The sequence below is a fragment of the Idiotropiscis lumnitzeri genome, chromosome 4 (assembly GCF_059441095.1).
Source record: "Idiotropiscis lumnitzeri isolate Australia: NSW breed Sydney's pygmy pipehorse chromosome 4, RoL_Ilum_1.0, whole genome shotgun sequence".
NCBI lineage: Eukaryota > Metazoa > Chordata > Actinopteri > Syngnathiformes > Syngnathidae > Idiotropiscis > Idiotropiscis lumnitzeri.
Window position 1 is genome coordinate 5,334,647 of NC_142394.1, and position 19,187 is coordinate 5,353,833.

Below are 19,187 nucleotides of genomic sequence, written 5' to 3' on the forward strand. Positions count from 1 at the left end.
ATATATTTAATTAAGATGGCAGATTTGCGGGATTTATGTTAGTATTCTTGACAATACTCCTCGTGATTTTGTTTGTGCACTCGATAAAATCCGATGTGATTAAAATGTGCGGCTGTAAAATGCTCTGTGAAAAGGAGGTCACTCAATGTCTGCAGTAAAGCTTATTTTTTCTGAACCCCGTTTTCATCCATGGATTTTGACATATGTTTTGAAACAATTCAGACACATTATAGCCATCTCACAAGATTGCGGTGCGCATTATACACGCGTACCAGTAAGAAAATGTGTTTTCAAGTTGAAAAGGGTTCAAGGGTTCGTATTATTCATGGGGGCACAATATACACAGAAAATTACGGTAGCCTGCGTTCGTGTTCTGTTCATATTTTCCTACAAAGAGAAGTAAGCCGAGACACTTTATGTCATGTCATGTACATTTAATTTGAAGAGGTACAGTTTGGTTTCAGCTCAAGTTTTTTTTTTCTGTTATTATGATATTAATATTTCTTGAAATATAAGTATAAAACGTTCTGAAGCTAAAAAAAAAAGTCCATGTGAATAGTTATTTTCCTGACCAAGTAAGTGAGGTGAACTGTTTTTAAGTCAAGTCCACTGGAAAAGTACACCAAATTTTCTGATTTACTATATCACTTCATTTCATTCTGAGATGTTTAGAGTGACAATGCCAACAACTGTCTTGGTGTGCCAACTTCAACATTACTCCTCGAGATATAAAAATTCATTTGTTTAACAAGACTGGCCAGTGCCCAAGAAGTTCAAAATGAAGTGTTGTCTATTTATTGTGCATATGGGTCAAACCACCGATCAGCACAGCATATCTGAGCAGCGTGGGGACATCCAGAAGTAGCTTTGCTTCAATGATCTTTCAACGTGGCCTCCAGTGTGAGAATCCACATCCATCTGTCTTTTCAAGGGCCGCCTTTCTACCTGACTACTTTCTCTCTTTAAGATCTCTGATAAGATATATTTCTCTTTCATACTGTTTCTAACTAGAAAGGCAAGTTCGTTATGTGATACTCCCTTTGACTTGCTCACTGATTTCAAGCCATTCGCTGATCCCCAAAAGGGAAAAAGCAAACGGGTGAGAGTATGCAAAGACACACTCGGCTCGTGCCGCTTTCTCTTGCTGAGCCACCAAGGAATTTGACCACAAATACACAGACGCACACAGAGCTAGAGACACCCCCCAAAACCACTTAATCAATATTCCTGACAAGGCAAAGCCTTATTCAACACAATTGATATTCCTCCTCTTTCGCAAGATAAATACATGTCACTGTCCTCCTCGCAGGCCTAAAAGGCTGTTCACACTAACCCGTTTTGCAAATAAAGCTTTACATCAAGACTGACAAGCGCCTAAGCTCTCTGCATCAGCCACTGCTCGCTAAAAATCCTCTTTCAATAATGCATTTGGCTGCTAAAACCTCCACTTCTGAAAGATAAGCAAAGTGGTGGCATTACAGAAGCAGAATTAATTGATAAATCAATGCCAGAAATTGGATTCAGTTGTTAGCAAGTAAGACAGTACTTTCTGCATGGCTCCTTAATTAAGTTGTTGATTATGGAGAAATAAGTGAGCTGAAGAGGAGTTGCTGGAGAGATCTACTATGACTATTAAGCAGCATAAGTGATTAATTTCTGAATACTAAGGGGGATCGTCTTCCATCATCGCGTCCATCGGGAGGATTGCCATCAGAAAAGTGAAAAAAAAAAAAGATCCAGAAGAAGGATTTTTCTGACTTCCTCTAATCTGAAAAGCTTTACTGCTCCCTGTAGATTATTATCCTGGAACTGTATACGGTAGCTGTGTCCCTGACCGAATGTTAGATGGGCAGACAGAATGTGACAGCCTCGAACCGGCAAGTACCTCCTAACAAAGAGTGGAGCACGTTCCCAATGGCGAGAAGACTCGTCCAAGTTGTTTAAGAAAATTTTATTTTTTTAGATAACCTTGACAAATAAAGGGGAACTCACTGTATTTGCTTCATCTCTATTTTCTTTAAAACACTACCCAAGACAAAATTCTGCTCCTAAAATATTTGCATTCCTCATTTTGCTGCTTGTCAAATGAACCTTTGTGCTTACGAGGTACATTTAACAGAACAAACCCATAATTACATTTCTGGGCACATCATGTGGGAACGACACATTGCACATTCTGTAAAATGTGTCATTTCAGAAGCTATGTCTGTCATTAGTTGAAAAACGACAGCACAATCCATCCATGATTTTCTTGGAGAACATTCTGGTTACTTTATTTGGTCAAATGACTTTTCCTTGTGCACTTTGCTTCTGCGTTTTGGCTGACAACAAAGAGAGTCTCCCTGTGCAGTTGGAATGATTCACATACTTAAAATAAAATATCCCGGAGTTCATGATGGATCAAGACACAGACTGAAATTAACCACAACAACAAAAAAATAACCACATGCTGGAAATATTAATGACTCTGATTGTACTTTATGTATGTTTACAACAAGGCCTCCAACGAGCACCGTTTTAGCTCGATTCATCTTTTCCATCAGTTAATAATTCATGATAATCTAGCAAAAAGTAAAGCCATGAATATTACTGGCAATATACACATGAGGCACATTTACCACTCAGCAGCAAATAAATGAAATCGTTTAGAGAAGCGAATGTACAACATACAATCACTGTTTAATGTTGCAAGTAAGCAACAAGCAAATATTTTGTCCAAGTAAATCATTTCATAGTCATGTAGCCAAGTTACACATTATAAATTAGTCATGGTCATAAATTATGTCCTGAGTTGCAAAATTTGATGAATGATCTGTTGTTTAATTTTTTTATTTTTTTTTAAATGGTCAACTTGGTTTCAGTTCAATCATTTTGTCAGGATTTGTTTGAAATTGACTTTCTTTTCCAAGGTTAATTTTGAGACAAGTACAATTTAAAGTGGATGTTTTTTTTTTTGTACTGAAGCCTTCCTTCCTCAATAATGTGTATTAAACTGAAGGTGAATTCTTGGTCTCTTAGTAAAGGCTGTCTGGAACACACTCAATTTTGTCCTTTGTATCAACAAGACAAATATAATGGATTTTGACTTAATTGTTTTGACAACAATGCCAAGATTTGCAGGCCGAGGTGAAGGACAATTTACGTGGCAATAAATCTGTGGAGAAACAAACATTGATTTTCCTTCATCGAAAATTGTCCGCTGACTTGATTAATAAAATTTTCACAGTGAAGAATGTGTCCCGACTCCCTGTAGATGGACATTGGCTCTCTTTGTATGCGTGTGTGTGTGTCTGTGTTGGGGGATGATAACATTGCAGCGTTAGAGTGTGTGGGTTGATGTGAATTTCTGCCGAACACGTATGGCTCTACACTCCAAAACAAAAGAATAGGCCTTGAATAACCCAAGCTTTGCATTATGTTCAGGGAGCAATTAAATGGAGAAACTCACAATATGTCACAATCCACTAGAGACAAATTAAGCACTCAGAAATGACCGCAGCCTTTTTCTGACAGCTTTTCTGTCGCAGCCCTCCAGCTAGCCACGCTCCTATAGCGCTCCTCTTCACATGCTTAAAGACGCACACACCACACTCCTCTTGACAAATTAATCTCATATTTTAAAGAAAGGTGGAGTGGCTTGACCAATAAGCCTCTTGAGGCTCTGATCCTTCTGTCTTTTGGAGCCGAGAAGCAGGGTGTTGACGGTACAGGCATGTGAAGGTCGGCTACAACTGCATTTTCATAATACAATTCTCACGTAACACTTTGTCTCTTGTTAAAGCGCATATACTTTAGTTCCTGACTTTTGCCCACAGCCCAATGGAGAAACACAAGAGGGAATAAAGAGCTGGAGATGCCAGTTGAGACACCGCCAAATACTTAAAAGAAGATTGCCTCAGGCATACATGCTACAACCCGGCCTGTGTGCGTGCGTGTGTGTGCGTGCGTGTGCATGTGTGTGAATTTGTCTGCACCATCACTAAGTGAAGATGAATTTGGTTTTGATACTTTATTTTCTCTTTTACTTCTACTTTTAGTTTCAGCATAAAAATAAATGTCGTATCGCCATGCTTCATTGTATGAAAGAGCAGAATCAAAAATATAGTTAGCAAGCACGCACATGTTCACATTGTGTGTTGTAAATGTAATCAGCCTTTTACAAACATAATTTAATCATTTTAAAATAGTGGAAAAATATTGATTGATGGTGGAACGTGGTCAACTGGTTAGTACTTCCATCCGCCACACAATGCAGCGGTAGTGGTTCAAAAACAGGCTCTGGTCTTCCTGCGTGGAGTTTGCATGTTCTAGCTGTGCCTGCGTGAGTTTTCTACGGGTTCTCTGGTTTCCTTGTACATTCCAAACACATGCATGTTATATTAATGAAACACTCTAAATTGTCCCTAGGTGTGATGGTGAGCACGAATGGCTGTTTGTCTTTGTCTTTGTGTGTCCTGTGATTGGCTGGCAACCAAATCGGGGTGTACGCCGCCTACTGTTCGAAGTCGGCTGGGATAGATTTGAGCACGCCCGCGACCCTCGTGAGGATTAGCGGCTTGGATAATGGATGGATGAATATAGAATGTTAGGGACAGAATGACGTGTAAAATATTCTGCCGCAGAATTTGAGTACAAGCACACAAGCACGAAACAGCATTGAAATTAGTACAGTTTAAATAAGATTTAGTCCCTTACTTTAACACGTTATTAACACCTTCGGATTATTATTTTAGAAACTGCGTGAGGATTTATGGTGTCAGTCAAGTTGAAATAAAAGTCTGCCTTCACATACCATGTTAAATAATTTTGAAAATGTTAAAGGGTTCCACTATTGCCTTTCAATTTCAATGCTATAAATTATTGTGTTTTTTTTTTTTTTTTTTTTTTACTGTGTTAGGATTTTTTTTGAGCAGGGTCAACAATTGCCACCTTAAGGGGAAAAATGTTAATCAACACTACAGGTTTGAACAATTCCTATTGATGATGGAGCAACATTCAGGAGGAACGTCTGTTTTTGAGGTAGTGTAAAGTTAAAGCGTGCGTTTGTCAATCAAAGTCTAATGGTCTTGTCATCTCAGTGCTCGAGTGGGAAGGGCTGTGTTACTTTAAAATGATCACTAGGCTGGCGAACGTTTTAGCTTCCTGAGCAATTACATTCTTATCATATATGATGGACATGCAGAGAGAGAAGTGGGTGGTATAATGTCACACTGGGCTTAAAATTGCTTCTTATTGCAGCAGCGAGTGTAGTGCTCTGAGCAGTACTATGTGTGTTATGCTATGAACATCCCCCTGTGCCTCTCACATTGTCCTCTCACTAATTCATGACCTCAAATTTATTAAGGAAAAGTCGTTTGGCAGCAACATTGTGGAGCAGAGAGAAACGTCGGAGCAATTCCACAGGAGAGGAGAGCATTACAGTGCCATGGGCAACAGCATTCCTGGAATGAAAATTTATTAATAATGCAGGGCTGGATAACAAAAAAGAACACCCACCACCCGTGCACCCTTGCTGTTTGGTACAGTGCCGCGCATCACAAAGACAATGCAGTTCCACTCAAATCTCTGGCGCGCAAAGTATCAGGCATCAGCATGTGATGACTTTTCAAGTCTTCTCCACATGGGACAATGGAATATGTTGACAGGTACAACTTAACAGCGCGCTGGCTCAGTTGCACTGAAATTGTGATGGGGCTCTAAGACGTGGAAATTGAGTTTGCATGTTTCTTCAAATTACCAAAGCACCATATGTGTGAGCCCGCTTGCAACAGGACTGAAAATTAAAAAACGAGAGAGCAACAGCTGAACGAGATCATTAGTATCGCCGCACTGCTGGCCTCAAACTGCTGCTGAGAAGTCAACTGGCTCAAATTGATATGATTGAAAGTGAAATGCGGAATGTTGGATGGATTGATTAGCCATGTTGGATAACTGACACAAATGCCAATGCCATATCAGTGCCATGAGCCGAGTGCGTAATTGGTAGTGTGACATTTCAATTCCAAGACCTGCCATAATGGGTGTGGCATTTAAGATGTGCTCTTAATCACCAGTGATAGGCTAAACTAAAAAGGATCCGTATGTAGATAAGTTTAAAGGCACACACATCGACACACATCATTACTTTGTGCGTGTGTGTGCAAGAGTGTGTGTGTTTGTGAGGGGGGTGCGCACGCGTGTGTGTGGGGGGGGGTTTCCAGGTTGTGTGTAGGAGTGTGTGAGAAAGGGTTTGCAGCTTGTGTATGTGTGTATAGTCGCTAACCCCCATGCACAGATGCTCTGTTAATAATAATTTTGAAAAAAGCAAAGACAGACGGTCTTATTTCACTATCAATAAGGCACACACTGAGAAAAACATAAAGAACGCTGGTCGCCTCACCATGAACAGCTCCAGGTAGGACAGTGTCACACATACATCGCATTTATATTTGCTTTTAAATGACAGAGTAAAATAATATATAATTTTCTGAAAATAATTTTACTATTTTATGCCTGAATTGTCAAGGTTGCCGCAGGAATAGTACATTGTGATAAAGTGATGTTTTCTGATTAACTACATTTGCATTTACAACTGAAAACTATTTAGTTGTTGCATCGTTGAATAAAGCATATTCCGTCTTGAAGTTGTTTTTGTCTTGTACTTTTTTAAAGTTATTAAGATATATATGAGGTCATTTATTTATTATTTGCACAAACTGTCTTCCGTGGCTTACTGAAAGCAATTATAGCGTGAAGAAGAGAGAAGGTATAATTTAAATCTATCCGAGCACGTCCAACCGATGCAAATTATGGCAGCTTCATAATAATTATGATTTATCCAACTGCATTTTTGCTGCCCTTAATTATTCACTCCCGTTCATTTTAAAGTCATCCAATGTGGACAAAAAAAAATATGCAGCACAATAATGAAATCCAGCGTGGGGTTGGCACAGCCTTTCTGTATTCAGAATGTTACTGTTTTACAGGAGCCTTATGAAAATTGTTAACTCTGCTTTGCTTTCTGGACCTGTACTATCTGGAAATGTGCATGACAATTTAGTCCATATCTAACAGTTTGGCACTGTATAAAATCACTGAAATGTGTGTTGTTGTTGTTGTTGTTGTTTTTTTTTGCTTGTTTTTTTGCAACTCGTAGGCTACAATTGTTTGTACATATAGGGCTCTAAACCCTGTGGACCTCATGTGGCCCTGTTGGCACCATTAGGCTACCTTGGTGCTGATGCTGATGGAGTGGCACCAGCTCCTGCTCAAGGCTACTCGTGGACTGAAGCCAATGTGGCGCTTCGCGAGCATGAAGCGGACTAATTGTCACCATTCATGACGTTTATGTGATAAGCGCGCTTCCTGTGTGCTCTGGCTATCCATCGAGAGGCGTTTAGAGCATTAGCACTCGCCCATGTAGCCCGGCGGTGTCCCCTCCACGCACCGCACACTCCAGACTATGAACAGCTGATGATCATTTCCTGTGAACTCACGTTGTCCCGGCAGCTCAGCCTTCAACCAAGCAACAGTGCTGACAACCGGTCACACGCCGCGCATGAGTCCACTAAAGGCCAGAACAGAACGCTTACCTTCCTGACGTGCAGCAGCCATTCCTTTTCGGTGCAAATCCACGTTTAAGATCCAAAAGCGGTGCTATCCCCCAGCAGGATCGGAACCCCGTGATGTTGTGCCTCCGCTAAACGTGACTGAGACACCTCGCTGCGCTGCCGGTGTGGCGACGATGTTGACGCTGCCTCAGACGAGATCTCTGCAGAGAGGAAGGGAGTCTGTTGGCAGCAAGTGTGCGAGAGGCAGGCAGAGCAGTGCGGTGACAAGAGGGAGCCCGGCAAGATGCGATTAGCTGCACTTGAACCCGACGAGACTCACTGGTGTTGCTGATGCTGCCGAGGCTTCTTGCCGCTATAACAGCATCCGTGGATCATACCACCGCACCGCGGATAAGGGGGTGTGGCACAGACCGCTTCACTCTTTAGCATGATGCCATATTGTGTCCTATTATTCCTCGAAATAAAGCACAGCGTTGAACTTTAGGGACACTGTGGTTTCTCACGGGTATGATGCCCTCAAATGTGCTGTTTTGATAACCCCTTGTTACATTTTTGACCCATAAAAGGATACAAATTTAATTCACCAACAAGTCCAATAATTGGCCCTATGGGTACATTAATGTCAACTTGCATAAATGGGCTCCCCTGTATTTGACAGAGCAAGACACTACCTCATTAGTAAGGTATTTATGGTCAGTGACAGCCACATTTTTTCAGTGATCAAAAATAGTTCCCACATGGCAAAATGTATTGGGATTCAACATTATGGCAGTTTTTCAAAGATAAGAAATTGAACTTGACACAGCTGAAGGGCCCCATAAGATGTGTTTTTCCGTTGCTAAATGAAGTGCTTAATGGCTCTGACCTATGTGCTCCATATGTGACGCTTCCATGTTGGTATTTAAAGCTAACAGAGGCTGCTACAAACGACTTGTGAATGACAGGTGTCCTAATGATGCGGTTTATTATTTCCCCTAAGCCCAGCACGCAAGGGGCTACAAACAACCATTCAGACAGCTGCTTCCATCTATCTGTCTTTCAGCCTGTCTCACCATATCCCCAACACACCACAGCAGCATGCATCTTTTATCAAGATTGGTTCTGGCACTTTCCTGCAGTTTCATCACTGATTCTGAAAATTGAAGCTGCATTCTGGTGCTATCTTGCAGAGCGCTAAATGGAGCACACGGACCAGGTAAGAGCAGGTTCTGTTTGGAAAAATACAGTAAAAGCTGGTTCATGCCACATTGTATCCAGTGTGTGTCATCTGGGTATGGGTCGTCAATATGTGGCTGCCAGGCCCTATTGCAGGTGAGACTGTAAAAGATGGTGGAGGATTTTGATTAGAAGCGCAAAGACCTTCAGAGTTTCTGTGCTTGTCCTAATGGCACGAACATTACACCTCAGCAGCTGGGCGCACAGTCTTTAAAAGAGCTGGACGCCTTGCAGCCGACACATCTCACTGAGGCATCTCCTTGACAACCAGTTTATTGCTGAGATTTGAAATGTCACAATGTTTAACTGTGATTTTTTTCCCCCTCATCCATTGTGTTACACTGAAGAGAGCCAGCTCGGAGAGAGAGAAATGGACTGGCCTTGTTATGACAGAAGCAACATCCAAGAAGTGTATGTTATTCCATAAAGCATTTTAAATTACTGAAGAAAGTTGTATTTTATGACTATAGGGTTTGGAAACAACAGCTGGTGTCAACTTATACTCGCTTTCATGGCTAAGAAAGTTGACATTTTATTGTAATTATTTTCCCGATGGGCTCTACATTACATGGTCTGAGGCCTGCTTCTGCTACATTTTATAGACATTTTGCCAGTTGTATATATATATATATATATAATAGCAAATGCCATCAGCTTATACTATAAATTGCATCGGATTGTATAAGATAATAAAGGATTTCCTCATACGGGAAAAAATGTCAGTGGAAACCAATAAGAGAGGCCCATCTCCATAAGAACATGTTTGCTGAGCCAATTATCTCTGCCCTATTTGGATGACACGGAAGCACAGCTGAGTGGGATGTGGCGCACAGAGGTGGATTTAGAGCTGCTACTCCATGAAAGCGATTTGAGGGCGAAGAGAAGGCTACTGTTGCTGTTGTGAATGCTAAGATGGAGAGTCTTCTGAGACTTAAGTTTGATGGGAAGATGTCCATGCCTGTCCTCTCTAATACACACCCACCACAAAGCAAGCATCTTACGCTGTGTGGCACATCTGTGGAAGTCTGAAACCCCAATTTTTCATACTCTGTCTACATTTTTAGTTTAAGTAATTTTTTTCCCTTCTCATAAATAAGTCTTTTGGATGGAATTGACTCATAAAACAGAAAAAAAAATACTTCAATCACCCAAATGTGTAAATTTTACAAACATCAATTTTAAGCAAATTAATTAATTAATTAATTAATTAATTACTACATATTAATTAAAAAAACAGTCATGGTGTTTATTGCAGTTAGGTGGAACTGTAGTTCACAGCGCATTTTAAATAGAACTGATTGACAAAAAATGTCACATTTTTAATAGAGTTTGTACTGTACAAACTATCTAAAAAAAGTTGCATGCCTACACATTATAACTTTCCATCCATTTATTAGCTTAGCATTTTTTCTAATTAGTGTCTGTGGTGACCTGGAGCCTTTCACAGGTGACTTGGCGAGAGGTTGGCTCAAGCACAACTTTTAAAATCTTTCTTTTTCAGTTAGAAATTAAGAATCGTTAATAGCAAAAAAAAACAAAAAAAAAACACTCACTCTAACTTAAAATTTGATTCGTAGCTTAAATGAGACACACTAAGGGCCCTGTTTTTGTTCCAGATGCAAGTCCAGTATAAAACACAGTCAAAATGTGCACGAGTGGAGTTTTCTTTCTTTTTGTATTTTGCTAGACTTTTCACCAGTAGAATTGTGTGTGACGTGGCGTTTGCACCTTTGAGCGACTTTGTGCGCCATTATGCAATGCAACGTAATATATTCCTGGCCAATCCTCACTTCATCTCTAATTGGCATCAAAATCAGAGCAGCATGGAGCGCACACCCGAGTATGCTGTGCTTGACTTTGCGTGAACAGAAATTAGACCCGCTGGAGTTTTTGCTTGACATTGGCAGGTAAATTGCAATGTAGTCACATGTGTGTGTGACGTGGGCAATCGGAAACTGCCTTGCACAACCCGATCGTGGGTCCCTGTGTGAATAATGATGGGGGTGCTATTAAAATATTTTTAAGATGATCATAATAATTATAATTTATTCAGTAAATTGATTTCTACAATGATTATGAGCGACTTTCCCATGCTGGTATCATATTAAGCTGAATCTGTCTGCCGGCTTCTCGATTAAATTCACCAAAATCACATTAAATTACCTTCGCTGCAAAATAGACCACCATTGTGTCAAAGACGATATATAATCAGATATATTTATTGGAAATCTTAAAATAGCATGATATGGCCTCTTGAATATTATGATAATTTTGTTACGTTACTCAGCGCTGTTGTATTTTAAATGAATAAACAATAATGTTATCGGAATACATTTTTAAAGTAATCGTTCCAACCCTGGTGTAAATCAGGGATACCCAAATCTCATCCCTCTGGTGTAGATTACGCGCTATAGGAAATGAACTCCTTTTTCTATTTAAATTAGATTATGATTGAGTTTTCAATTGTTGGAATTAAAAAAAAATACAATGAGTAATCCATTTGAGTCTATTCGAAAGACATTCACTGCTATCAACACAAATAGCGAATGGGGAAACAGGGTACGAGTCCAAGCGTTAGTACAAACCCAATGTCGGAGCTATTATCCCAAAAGCATTTGATGGAGTTGAGGTCAAATCTCTCACATTCACATTTGCAGCGTCTTGATACTTTTGTCCATTTGCTGTTTACTGTTGTGCTGCTTAATATCAGATTAAGTATGCTGTGCTACATCACTTCACAGCTTGAGGCCTTTTAAATGTTCATTATTTAGTTGTGTGGATGCAAACCGTTTTTCTTCCCTGAACTCCTTGTCCCTTGTAGGCTGTAACGCATTGGCCATTGATCAGAGCTAGAGCACGGGGTGATTGTGGCTTGCTTTATTAGATACTAACAATTATCCTTTCAGTAATTTGCAGCAATTCCCTCTTGTTAAATTCTGCTTTATTTCAGGTTAAGTCTCCCACCACTTTCACCTTATTGTTGTGAAAATTCTCCTCTTATTATTATCCATTTGGACTATATTCTCCTCACCTCTGTTGCCTCCTCTTTATATTCTGCACTTGGGAATGTGCTGATTTCTCCGCATGCATTTTAAAAATCATCCTGGTTGCGCTACCTGGCCACCGTTATTGTGGAACCCAACTATGCGACCATGCTTGACCCATTACACCACGTGGCTGAGAATCAACCAGACTGAACTTGCTCTGGCAGCATGTCGCGGCATCACAAAGACATTGCAGCGACGTTTGGCCGAATTGGTCTCATGAGATGTTGCCCCAGTGAGAGCGCAATCAATATTTTTGTGTCTTGAGTCGCTGCGACAGATCAGCCTTGGCAGTCGCGGTGATGTCTCCGCCGGTGAGATACGCCTTTCAGGCAAATAGTTCCATTAGAACTAAAGAGCACACTGCACCTAGCTGACAATCTTTAAAGTCGGGATTACCTGAAGATCATCGTTGTTTTATGTTTTATGAGTTGAATCTTGAAACAGAGCAGAAAGTGAAGCAAACAAACATAATCACCGCTCTCTGCTGCTGTAATTATATTATCTTTATTCATTTATTCCTGTTTTCAATAGTAAATTGGTCAAAAGTAAAAATCTTGACAAATGTTGGTCAGTCTTATTTAAATGAAATTTTCATTGATTACTCCAAATGCTTTTTCCTCATTGTTTTTTTTTTCACTCAAATTCACACCTCTGGCCAATATAGAGACTTTAATTAAAATCACAAAACAAATTTGCATGTTTTTTAAATTTGGGCGTGGGTGGTTTCTCCAGCATACCCGGAGGAAACCCACGCATGTATGAACTGAGCTGGTATTCGGATCCATTTTGCCATCGATTAATGTCTGTCCTTTGGTCTCTTTTGCAGGGAATGAAGAAAGCAGGCACAGATAGCTATCACAAAGAGAACGCATCCTAATGCGCATATAATGTGGACTGATTTCAAAGTGTTGACATTCCCCTTCAAGATCTTCTCTCAGAATTAGTCATTTCCCTGAAAGGCCATGACATTCATAAATTCAACAATCCACGTGTATAAACAGTGGCAGATTTGAAAGACGGCAAAATTTTCGCCAGCGATGCTGTGACATTCAATAGCTGGTGATGTGTGAGTGCAGATTAAAGCCAGAGAGGACACAATAAGCTGCAGACGAGGACATCATTGCACAGACGACAGGCTCCAAGGGTGCCGTACTGCAGTTATTGATTTATAAGGCATACCTTTATCCTTACAGTATGCATGAAAGTGAAGGCAACATCAAGGGAAGAAAGACGAGTGATGGAATCAAAGCTTTGTTCTTGATACATGCGCATACACTTTGGTCCCAAAATCAGGGCTTTCTACTTCGGACCCTAAAATCGGGGGACTATTCCCATACAGATCAAAGTGTGTGCGTGTGTTTTTGTTTTTTGGGGGGGGGTGCTTTTTGTATCAAGTGCCTGTGGTGTTGAGTGCTTTCCTCAATGCGAGGAGCAAAAAGCCCTCAGAGAACGCATACCACCCTGAAGCTTGGGCACTTCTACTTTTATCACCGTATGCTTTTTTGCTCTTGCTGCCCTGCTTACCTGTGACAGGAGCGCTTTTCAAACGCACCTCATTGCATTTCAAACGCCACCAACTCCCACTCCTATCTCCAACACACCCAAGCTTATGTACACAGCTGTCAGCTGCCCAAATACTGTATATCCCTTAGCCTTCTCTCCCACTCCTTCCCAAACTGACTCCTTCACAAGTTTGGATAGTTAAGAAAATGTTTTATGCATTCCAAAGCTGCCCACGCACAAGCAGAGCTCATAAGAAACATACTGAACCTCCTCTTAGCTGACATCATGTGTCACATCTTTGTAAGCCCATGTACGTAGTCATCCTCAACTGAATCATGCTTCTCTTACATGCTTAATGAAGACATGCGTAATGATTTAGTAGTTCACAATAATAACATCACAATCGTTGTTTTGCAATGTCTTCGGGGAACATATATATACATTATGCAAATATATAACTCAGTAAAAATAAGGCATGCCAAAGGCCATGGTGGCTGCAGTATCCCACTCTTCAGTGAATTAATCACATGGTCCGCCTACACACCTAAGCATTTGTCAGAGAAAGAGAGGACACAGTGAATGAATTTGCATTTGTTTGAAGATGTATTATTAATTCATGCCAATGAGACTTTGCATAAGGGAGACTGGGTGAAGTTTGAAAGGAGTAAAAAGCCCCAGTAAGCACAGTGCCTCTTTGATCTTGTTTTGGCTTCATACTCTTACTCTGCTCGTGGAAACTACCGTCCGTCCGTGTATGGGTGTCCGAGCATCTTTGACAGCAGATGTCCCATATTGGCCGAGCCTGTGACAACAACAGGTCGTCGAGCGTGGGCCTATCTTATTTAATCAGCATGTGTTGAGCTAAATAACATGCTATTATTAGTGGCTGCCCAGTGGCTGCTGTTCACGTTCACAAACAGTCAGTCCTAAAGGTCAAACACTGATAATGAGTAGAGTGATAGAGCTATTCTTAATTAGACGTGATTGTAAAATTTGAATGGGAAATTCAGCTGCTAGGTGTAAGCAAGCCATTCTAAATGTGCATTTAAAGATTCATTCCAGCAGTACTTAGCCCTATCTCTGTTCAGCTCACGTGTCATTGTGTGTGTGTGTTGTTGATTGGGGGTGGGTGTGGGTGTGTGTGTGTGTGTGTGTGTGTGTGGCCAGTAAAAGGCCTGTGGGCATGCTGCAACCAGTCCTATCCTACCATGGAGGAAAATAAATTACGGAGGAGAAGAAATTAACAATAAAGGACTAAAAGAAAACTAAAGAAAAAATAAACATTGCAGTGATCGACTGCTGATAAAATGGTCACCTTATCTTAATTTGCCCCAGGGATTTGTGATGACCACAGCCGCTGGTGGCATGCTCGGGCCAGCCTGGGATTGGAGCACTGACTCTGGATCGAATGTGCACTATCTGGACCAAGTGAAGTGGCAAGTACCATAGCAACACCGGGAGTGGTTGTGATGCTGGCATTACAGGACTAGAGCAACAACAGCGCTCCACAGACCTTATATTACCATTAGGCAAGCATTGTCTAGGCCCTATGCCCAGATTTCCAGGGGCCCAAAACTTCTCATACAGTATAAACTAATGAATAGCTTTTTTCTTGGATTTAAAACATTCTTATCATTTTGGTTTTAAATGCCGCACTTTAAAACACATAAAAATTGTCATTATTTGATGATAATTGTTTCAACTGCAACCCCATTTCAATCGCCCACAAAAATAATATTCCGTGTGCTTAATTTGCATGTGCAGACTTGATTGAGGAATTTGGCTGTACAATAATTGTTATAGTTGTTGTGAGTATGACGTGGAGGTTAACTGTTACAGCTGTTGTTTGCAAGAGAGCGTCGAAGAGCCCTATGGTCCTCACGACATTAGTAAACCAGAATGTGTGTGTGTGTAGGTACGATAAGTGTGTGTGCGCACATGTGACATTCACCATAAGCAATGCTTGGCCCATCTTGTATATTGTACTTTGGCACAGCTATCGTTGTTTAGGAGAGTGGGTGGCAAATGTAAATACAATAGTCTCATATTATCAGTAAGCGCAAAAACACGAGCTAAGAGTATCTAACCACCTGATAGGAGAGAATTTTTTTTCTGCGTTGTATTGGAATCAAAGTGACAGAAGCACTGAGGAGCATTTCCAAGAAGGAAGAAGGGTACTGTAGAAGACTAAATAACGTAACGTATTACTGGTAGGCATAAGAGTGCCATTGGTGTCCTGGAAACACACATCAAACATGTACCTGCAATGTTGCTGATTTAAATCACTCTTGTAACAAATAATGTACATACATATCCATTTGTCATCTGGATTCAATATGATTTAGGAATGTTTACATTGCATACTAAATAAAGTAGACATCTATCAACCACAGAGGCGAAGCTCAAGCACCAGCGACAGCGAACATTGATGTTGTTTAAGTGTCCTTGAGCACTATGCTTAATCCCCGCCTGCTGGAGGGGCGCTGTTGTTGTGCTAACCAGCGCTTTCCGTGGAGGCTACTGGAGCATGAATTTGCCCTTCTAAAACCGCAGCTCCAAACTCAATTCGTAAAACCCTCATACCTCTGTCCAAGGTGCTGAAATATGGAGGAGAAATTCCACAACCGTTTCTTCCATATGAATTCCCAGCTGATTTGGATTATGCAATGTGGTTAAAAGAAAGGAGTGCTGAAGTGGAACACTCAAAGCCAACCGCACGCATGTGAAAATCACTTTTTTCTCTGCATGTGTTTTTCATGGACACTATCTTCAGCGCAGAGGTGGAGCTGCTTATTGAAGGGGGACTGCAGTGGAAAAACATTTTATTTATAGTTTTATTATACGTATGTACACTTTTATTCCTATTTCTTGTATTTTTTTTGCTTATATATGTTATTTGTAGGCTACCATGCAGAAAAGATAAAAAATATCAATAGTAATGACAAGGTAAAAACAAGAAGACAAGGGGAGAACATTATATAAATGCTGTATTACGACAATTAATGTATTGCCATATCAAAGTATCTGTCTTGTAATAAATTGATTAAATTCTTCTAATATTACTACTTTTTTCCTGTAACATTATGACTTAATTTGTAATTTAACTTATTTATGTCTGTTTAGTGTGGCCCTAATAGTCACTTAATTTGTTTGCAATCGACAGTTTGGTGTTTGTTCATTTTCTTTTAAGAAATTAAAAAGAATTACTAATACACTTTCTTATCTTTTTTCATTCACCTGTATACTAGCAAATGGAAGTCCAAAAGCATAAAGAGAATGTCAACTGCCTCACGTTGTAGCTACATTTGGATTTCATCATTGATTTTCTCTGACATGGCACAATTGCTATGAGCATAAGCACACATCTGCTACTGCAGATAACCATGCTGGTAAAGAATAATCTTTTTATGAATGAACAGCACCCATAAACGAAATCATGTTGACTGTGTCGATACCACAGCCCACACTCTTTAAACACAGCACATCTCTTGTTAGGTGTCAAAACCATTTATGCAAGGATATGTTTTGTCAGCCAAAAGCATGATTTAGCGCACCCCGTACGAGATGCTGGTAACACTAAGTTTGATAGAGCAGTTATCTTTTCATTTAGTAACTCTAATATTGTTGTCATTTGTTAGAAGGTTGGTGAGAGACTGCCTTAATTCAGAAAAGAAGAAATTTTATTGAGATGAATTATTGCTCGTTGAAAGAGTATTTTAACCAGAGTGGCTTGAGGTCATTCAGTAAAAGAAAAGCATTCAAGGCAATGTGTTGTTTTGACTTCATACATGAAACTCTGAAACCGTAACAAACTCTTGCTGAGATCTTTTTGCAGCTGTATTGTATAATTAATGTATGTCGTTGCACGCCACAGTGTATGATTGCGTCACTCTGAGAACCCTGCCATGACTTCCCTTGGCTCGGAATCAGCGACTACTGCAGTCATTTGCACCCATACCTCAATATTCTGAAAGGGATGGAAAATAGGGAATGATCATTTAACTTGTGTATTTTCTTTTTACACTGTGCACTTAAATGCTACAGCTGATTTTTAAAATTGTTTTAATGGAGCATTTCCAAAAATTAACAATGGCAAATATATTATCCATGATGATTTGTTATTGTTTTTCCTCTGCTATAATCTCGGCAAGAATACTTCTTTAACCACAACGGTATTCCATTCAGATTAAATGAGGAAAACATGTTATTGTAAATAATTGATTCAGAAAAGATTAGAAAACCATGTTTAGAGTACAACTGTAGTTACAGTACTTACTTAGCTATCGAGGATTCGACACATGTATAAAATAAAATGCATTCTAGGTATATAATTACTGCCAAAGATAGTATACAATGTTTTCCCCTTCTTTAAAAATTTAATTTATTTCATATATATATATATATATATATATATACACTTTTAAGGTTACATTTTTAAGTGTATTTCAAATGATAATGATCTGGCTGGTCAACACACTTTTTTTCACAAGGTAAATTTTACTGTATTGTACTAGAATTAAGACCAAATGCTCCTGGAAATTAGACTTAATTTGGAAACACATATTGGTAGTGTAACATTAAACTTTGTTAAACTATCATAAATCAATTGAATATTTTTGAGGAAAGAGTAGAAAATTCAATCATGTTATGTGTTTTGTTCAACTTCATTGATAGATACGTACCTTCCTGGATAAAGCAGTCGTTTTCTCACTACTTAATGCAATGCTGTATATATACTAGTTCAAAAAATTCCACCGATGTATTGTATTTATGAAATCATGGCGCCTTGGATTTTAAGATAGTCTGTATATAGGAACAAGTGAATGTGTGATCCTGCACAGGGTAGACTGTCAGAATGGAAAGAAAATGTATGCAAGGACAGGTTTGCAAAACCAGCGACTTCTGGTGCCACGAGACACTAGCATGAGCTTTATAGCTGCCATGACGGGAAACATAGTTCTTTATTTATTTACTGTATGTTTACATTACCAGCAAATGTATTCCTAATTTATTCATTACTGCCTGATCCCGCAATGTAGGTTGAGCCGGCACCAGAACGATCGTTCTGCACTGCGCCCATCAAGTTCCATCAAATTCTGAGCGATCCAACTGAATCTCAAGCTTTTTGAAATTAAACTTGCTTCACGGTCTATATTCCAGTTACAATCAACGCAATATGGAAGATAAACGCAAAGTGTGTGTTATTTTTCTGTAACCTGATCCAAACTTTGTCAAACCTTCAAACTAATAAGAGAATGATTTATTTGTGGTGCATTCCACATTCATCTAACACAAATTAATCCTGGACAAAAAAACTCCATCCGCGCCAAGTTTAATGGGACCTAGAAAAGGTGCGTGTGCGTGCATGTACGTGGAGGAGGTAGGGGCACAAGAGCTTCAAAACACATCAATTGATAATGCTGTGGATTTAAATGATGCATGTGTCAATGTGGGAAGTACAGGCTTGATCCAGGAAGCATCAATGCTCCCGAGGGTGTCAGAGTGCACTGTGCTTCCCATCCCTGATTGGTCATTAGTTGGCAAGGTGTGAAACGCTGCCACATTAACGCTTTCACACACAGCCTGTTAGTCGGATGAAAGCCTGATGCTCGCACACACATGTACACGGCGTACACTCGCACGCACACACTGTAAGCTCGTTTAGATGTTAGTCAGGTATTTTGCGGATGGATTTTGGAGTAAAAACATCTGCTCCATCTGTCGAGTGAGTTGCGAGTTAATAAAAAAAGTGGCATTATCAGTGTGTGTGGTGAGGTTTTATTAATTCACCAGTTGACCTTTTCTGATTCAGTGTCACACCCAGGAAACAAGCAAAGGGGAGAAAACACAGCTGTTTAACCACACACACACA

General features: G+C 39.9%; 1 protein-coding gene across 1 annotated transcript in view; it reads right to left on the bottom strand.

The window, feature by feature from the left end:
• tenm1 (teneurin transmembrane protein 1) overlaps nt 1-7,890 on the bottom strand; it is a 214,355-nt gene extending 206,465 nt beyond the window's left edge. Inside the window, exon 1 of the mRNA XM_088292837.1 lies at nt 7,572-7,890. The gene's annotated coding sequence lies outside the window, so the exon portion shown is untranslated. The remainder of the gene's footprint in view (nt 1-7,571) is intronic.
• Between the last annotated feature and the right edge of the window lie 11,297 nt (nt 7,891-19,187).